Source organism: Lactuca serriola, chromosome 7 (genome assembly GCF_051521515.1).
Source record: "Lactuca serriola cultivar US96UC23 chromosome 7, Lser_US96UC23_V15, whole genome shotgun sequence".
NCBI classification, from domain to species: Eukaryota; Viridiplantae; Streptophyta; class Magnoliopsida; order Asterales; family Asteraceae; genus Lactuca; species Lactuca serriola.
This window is the reverse complement of record NC_136414.1, coordinates 176,799,846-176,807,454: the sequence shown is the minus strand read 5'-3', so window position 1 is coordinate 176,807,454 and position 7,609 is coordinate 176,799,846.

Genomic DNA, 7,609 nt, shown 5'->3' with positions numbered 1-7,609 from the left:
GCAACTAGAAGAATTCAGTAGAGAGGAGAGGAAGACAAAATTTTCCGGCTCTATGGTAGAAAGGAAGATTATACGAAAAATAGGTATCCTAGGGGTCCTATTTATAATAACATCTTAAATTAGGTAATTATCCAACTCCTTATTTTTCTATGACGAATCATTCTAGAAACCCTAAGAGGCTCCCCAAGATTGTCCCCCTCCTGGGAAAGCTCTAGAACCTTACTTGTTCTACTATTGAACAATTACAACTTAGTTCATCTACTTTCAGTATGTAACTCAAAATAAATTCCAGTTAATTTCTGATAAAATTTTAATTAACAATTCTTATTTCAAATTAATATATTAATCATATAATATATTAAAAAAATCATTTATTTCTATTTCTAATTAGTTTATTAATCATATAATAAAATAACAAATCAATCTCTCTCTCTCTAAAAGTCATTCTATTTAGTACTGGTTATGAGGGCAACCCAAAAAGGACTTTGCTTCTAATTCAAGAATATATCAATTTAGTTTTTGTCTTAGACACCTTAATCAAATAGGATCCTGAAGAGCATGTCGCCCAATATAGAGAATGATGGAGATAGTCTGAATTCTACACCATCTAAAGGAGGCTTGTCTATGCAAGGGTTTTGGTTCAACCCTTATAGGATCTGCACTAAATTGGATCCTAAATGCCCCTCCTTACTCTATTACTTCTTTCACACATTTTGTTAACTCATTTAATAATTAGTTTTCTTGTAGTAGAACATTTTTAAAAAAGTAACAGGTGATCTTTATAGATTCACTCAATGCAATGATGAGTCCATGAAATATTATGTTAGCGGGTTTGGGAAAGAAGCCCTAGACATCCCACATCTAGATGTTGCAATAGTCATGGAAGCTTTCAATATGGGAATCCATTCTACAAGGATCTAGTCATGACGCCACAAAAGAAATTGGATGAAGTTAGAAATTGAGCACTAAGATCCATCAAGCTCGAAGAAGACAATAAGATCTAGAAAAGGATAAACATGACCTATGATCATGCTAACATGAAGAATGAGTCTTCCTCCCAAAAATTATACAGAGCCAAACCTTACTCAAGACCTGTGAATCATAGGGTTAATGCTCTTGAAGATGAAGAGGTAGATGAATATTATCCTAAGATCTCTTACCATTATTTTTATGTTAATATTTCATGCTTGCTCTGTGCAATGAAAGATCTTGGGGATAAAGCAAGATAGCCTAAGAAATCTTATAAAACACCAGGATGGAAAGATAAATCCAAATGGTGTGCTTATCACGAGGACTTCGGACATCTCACCGAAGATTGTTTCGCCCTCGGGAAGTAGATTAGTTACTTGTTTGGCAGAGTACATTTGAAATAACTCTTGGGAAGAATAAGGGACAAAAATAGGCAAGGATCCTAAGATCCTGAAATTCTTCCGCAAAGAATAGCATCTCTACCCTCTAATGCCAAAGTAATTAGTTTTATCTCTGGTGGATCTGGCATCTATGGAACTTCTTATTCTGTAGCTAAAATACATGCAAAAAGTTCCAACATGGAAAAGGAAGATAACCCAACCACTTCGTCCGAAGAATCATGGATCCACACCTGAATGGTCTAGTCATAACACTATATGTGGACAATCACTTCATCTGAAGAATCGTGGTAGATGGTGGCAACTCGGTCAATATCATCATGTTAGATACACTCAACAAGATGAACATACTAAACTCTGAGATAGTCCGAAGATCATCAGTGCTAGTGGGATTCAATGGTGAAACTAAGAATACAACTGAAGAGATCAAATTGCCAATATATATAGAGGGATTTAACTATATTCAATAGTTTTGTGTTGTTGATTTTTTGTCTTGCTATAATATTATCATATGTAGGACCTGGATCCATGACATGAAAGATGTCCCCTCAACTTATCATCAATGTGTAAAGATGTGAATGTCATGGGGAATAGTCAAGATCAGTAGCGACCAACAAGAAGCTAAAGATTGCTATAATACTTTGATGAAAAACTCATCTACTCCCAGACAAGCATAACAACTAAATAAAAAGGCATGAGAAGTTCTTAAAGTCAAACAAGTCTTGTTAAATCATTAGGATCCTGGTATTAAAGTGTTGTTGGGTGCAGATCTTGAGCAAGATTTTACCAAGTTCTTGAAGAGTTGGAAATAAACCTTTACATGGAAACATAAAGATATGACATTTATATTTAAGGATGTATTAACTCATAAGATAAATGTTGATCCAAGTTTTAGGTTAGTTCATCAAAAGAGAAGGAAATTCACACCTGAAAAGAAATTTCTCATCCAAGAAGAAGTTGAAAGATTTCTCAAGGACAACATGATCAAAGAAGTAAGATTCCCAAGATGGATGGCGAACATGGTGACAGTCAGAAATAAGAATGAAAAATGGAGAGTATGTTCAGATTTGATGGATCTTAATAAAGACTGACCTAAAGACCTATTTCCTCTTCCACAAATAGACTCTTTGGTAGATGCGACTAAAGGTCATAAAATTATTACCTTCATGGATGCTTCAACCAGATTTCAAAAGATCCAAATGGAGCCTTCAGACCAAGAAGATACAACTTTCATAACCCCAACATGTATATAGTATTATATAGCAATGCCTTTTGGTTTAAAAATGTAGGCGCTACATATCAAAGACTAGTGAATAAGATGTTCTAGAAACAACTTGAAAAACCATGTAAGTTTAAATAAATGACATGGTAGTGAAATCCAAGAAAGCATAAAATAATCTCCAAGATCTTGAAGAGGCATTCAACATATTGGTTCAGTTCAATATAAAGCTCAAGCCTTCCAAATGACATTTTGGTGTCAAAGCCAGGAAATTCTTGGGCTACATGTTAACAAAGAGGGGAATAGAAGCTAGCCTATAACAAATTAAGGCTATTTTGAATTTACAATACCCATATTCTAACAAATATGTCTAAAGATTGATAGGTACAATTTTAACCCTAAACATGTTTATCTCCAAAGCATCTGAAAGATGCAAACCCTTTTATGATGTCTTGAGAATGAACAAAAAGTTCAAATGGAAATAAGAAAATGAAAGGGCATTCCAAGAACTAAAGAGTTATCTATCTTTAGCACCGTTAATAGCTAAACCAGAAGGTGGAGAACCTTTATTCCTTTACTTAGTCATATCTATGAATGTAGCAAGCGTAGTCTTGGTCAAGGAACATGATGGTGCTCAACATCTTACATATTACAATGTGATGAGAAAACCTAAGATGTCAGGGAGAATGACCAAATGGTATGTAAAATTAAGTACATACAGCATAAGGTACAATCCAAAATCTGCCATAAAATCACATGCATTAGTAGATTTAAGCTTGATTTCAATCCAGATCTTCAACCTGAATCCGAGAAAGTTCAGTGGCTTCAAGATACATAATAATTGAAGAAGTGGACCCTCTTTACGGATAAAGCTTCTAATTGTAAAGCATCAGATCTCAAAGTCATACTAAATTTACCACAATAGGACATTCTACCCCATGCAGTAAGTTGTGGTTTTCAAGAAACTAACGAGGCAGAATATGAAGCACTAAATTTGGGTTTAAAAATCGAACAAGATCTTGGGATAAAAAATCTTCAGGTATAAGTGGATTCATTATTAGTTACTAACCAATTTAATGGAGAGTATGTAGTAAAAAATTAAATACTAGCTTCATATTTGAAGATAATAAAAAACTTGGCATCAAAGTTCCAAGATTTTGACATAAAACAGGTACCTAGAGAGGATAACACAGAAGCAGACACGTGAGCCAGTCTTGGCTATGTCTTCAAGATCCATCCCGACATTAAGATTCCTATGTTTCATGTCCTTAAACTTGAAATAAAAGACATCAAATAAGTAGTGACACCTATACAAGATCTTGGATCCAAGGATCTCTATCCCAAAGAATCTTGGATCCAACCCATATTTCAATATCTCCATGATGGATCTATCCCTTAAATGAAAAATATCCAAAAACCTTTAGAATCAAAGCCTCCAAGTTTAACATCATTGAAGATATATTGTTAAGAAAATCAATAGTAGGTCGCATTCTTAGGTCTCTTGAAGATAATGAAGCCAATATCATCTTCAAGGAAATTAATGAAGGAGAATGTGGGAACCGGACAGGGGACAAGACACTATTATGTAAGATCTTGAGGACAAGATACTATTGGCTAGAAATGAAGAAAGACACAATGGAGTATGCTCAAAGATGTGATGCATGCCAAGGACATAGAAATATCTTGAACCAACCAACTGAACCTCTACATCCAATTATATCTCCATGGCAATTCATGAGACGGGGCATGGATATTGTTAGCAAACTTCCTATAGCACAAGGTGGAAAAGTTTTCTTGCTATCAATGACTGATTACTTTTCTAAATAGATAAAATCAGAATCCTTTTTCCAAGTTAGAGAAAAGAAAGTGATATCCTTCATCAAGCACAACATTCTGATCAGGTTTGGTATCTCTTCTAAAATTATATGTGATAATGGACCTCCATTTATAGATTTGGTATTCCTTCTTAAGCCTTTAAGACTTATACAAAATAAGCCTTCAAACGATATCAAACTCTAAGCACTAAAATAGCAACTAATTTGAAAATGAGAGATAAGGGAAGAGCCTTTGGAGCTCTCAGCTTTGTGCACAAAAAGGAAGTAAAAGCTAGCTAGTTTATACACTCTCTCTTATTATATAATTATACTCCCTTATAAATGCCCATGCTTTCATTAATTTATCATAATACTTGCAAGAAATGTAAGAAGTGTAAGTATCCAAAAGTCAAAGAAGAAAGAGCACAATGCCCTTGTGTGTGCATGGTTTTAAAGAGAAGGAAAGAGAGTGAGTGGAGCTCCACCTCATGTCTTATTAAACTTATACACAATGTAATGAAGTGGTCCATTACAAGTCCAAAAATTATGTGTAACATTTAAATCATGCAACATAATTTAAATGTAGCTAGTTAAAGTCTTTATTATTATTACTTCCATTAAACAATAATTTCCTAATTGATTTTAAGTGAGGATTTAATTTATTAATAATCATATTTTTAAATAAATAATCAATTAGTGTTTGCTTGTTATATGGTGTGAGCTTATAGGATCATATGTTATTAGAAAATATCATTTCATAATGATCCTTGAGCACAAAATACATTTCCATCTCCCACTTGCATACATTTCTAATGTTAAGGGTTGTTTCTACACTTGCTCCTGTCCGGAGAATCTGCAGGTTTGCTTTGCGCTGAACTTACTTCGCTTGGGAGCTAAGGATTAATGGAAGTTTATGAAGGTTAACTATTTTCCTATGGAGCATTCCGCATTGACTTAGGAGAGATTTGTTGAGATGTTCAGGGATGAGTTTGTGCCTTTGGTTGACATATATATATATATATATATATATATATATATATATATATATATATATATATATATATATATATATATATATATATAGAGAGAGAGAGAGAGAGAGAGAGAGAGAGAGGCTAGCCCAAAATGTTCCATGAGAGGAACCTGTTTAGCCATGGGAACGTGTCATTAGAGAAGGCACATGTGAGGTGGTATTTGAGTATCTTGAGGAAGGATATCCATGAGTTTGTAGCGAACACCTCGTATCGGACATTGGCTGAGCCACAGATCAATGTCAGGAGGACAAAAATCGAGTTGGGGACCTAGGTGATTTCTATAGCTGATGAGGCCTTAAGTTGACCATTGATGATTTCTATAGCTGATGAGCATGCGGTCTCCTCTACTAACATTTATCGAGGCTATGTATCGGATATTTTTGGTGTTGGGTATCACATAGATGTTATTCTTATTGCGATAGGAGACATCCGTGTTATTGTGGCTATAGATTGGTTGAGCTGGTTTAGGGCTCTCATTGACTATGACCGGTAGTTGGTGACGGTTTGAGACCCAAGTGAGGGAGTGCTTACCATCTACGACGAGGGTACTAGGGCTAGATCGGCTTTCTATTTTGCCGCCAGGGTAAGACATTGTCTACAACATGGATGCATGGGTTATCTGGCATATGTGGTGGATACTCTGGTTGATGATAAGAGATCAATTTCTATCTCTGATGTTCCTATTATGTGTGATTTTCCTGATGTTTTTCTGGAGGAGTTGCTAGGTGTGCCTCCAGAGAGGTAGGTGGAGTTTCGGATCAATCTGATCCATGGTGCGACACTGATTTCCAAGGAACCATATTGCCTTGTGCCACCTGAGATGTAGGAGTTATCACCACAACTTCAGGAGCTGTTAGGAACGGAGTTTATATGTCTGATCAGTCCTCCGTGTGGAGCATTAATCCTTTTTTCAAGAAGAAGGATGCTTCGCACCAGATATATATTGACTATTGGGAGTTGAACAAGCTAATGGTGAAGAACCATTATCCGTTGTTGAGGATTGATGATCTCTTCGATCAGCTGCAGGGGGCATCTTGGTTTCCAAGATCGATCTAAGGTTTGTTTAACATCAGATGAGGATATGAGAGGAGAATATTTAGAAGACGACTTTCCGAACTCGTTATAGGCATCAGCAGATCGTGGTGATGCCTTTTAGGCCCGCCAATGAACCTGCAACATTCATAGATCTGATGAACTAGGTGTGTAGATCTATGTTGGACCGGTTAGTGATTGTCTTCATCGATGATATCTTGGTCTATTTGAAGACCAAAGAACAGCATGAGGAGCATGCACGTGAGATTCTTGGGGTTTTACGAGTGAAGAGTTTATATGACAAGTTCTCCAAATGTGAGTTCTGTTTACGCAAGGTTCATTTTTTGGGACACCTCGTCAATCAGAATGGTATCTTGGTTGACCCAGCCAAAATTGAGGTGGTCATGAGGTGGGAGGTTCTGAAGTCTTTATATGAGATTCGGAGTTTCCTTGGTTTAGCGGGATATTATCGAATATTCATTCGAGACTTCTCCAAGATTTCAGTTCATCTCACTAAGTTGAAGAGGATGATGTTGTGTTTAGTAGGGGGCCTGAGCAGCAATCATCGTTCGATATTCTTCGTCAGAGACTTTGTGAGGCACCGATACTTTCCCTCCCTGAAGGAGTTGAGGATTTTATGGACTATTGTGATGCATCCATCTCAAGATTGGGTGTTGTATTGATGCAAAGAGGGCATGTAATTGTATATGATTCAAGGAAACTGAAGCCTCATGAGGCAAAGTATCCAAATCATGATCTTGAGTTGGGGGTGGTGGTTTTCACCCTCATGATTTGGCGTCATGATGTTTACGGGGTTTGGTGTACTATCTACATGGGCCATAAGAGTCTGTGATATCTTATGGATCGACCTATTTTGAACATGAGGCAGATGAGGTGGCTTGATGTAGTGAAAGATTTTGACTATGGGATTATGTATCACCCGACAAGGCCAATATGTTTGTTGATGCTCTGAGCTGGAGGACAGTCAGTACCCCGATTCGGGATGTATGTTTGAGGATGACAGTGGTGATTCCGGTCTTGGAGATAATCATAGATGTGCATTTGGAGGCTATCAAGGGGGATAATAAAAAAAGTGAGCTGGTGATTCCAGGGTGTGATTCACACTACATGGTCAGGTTTGGG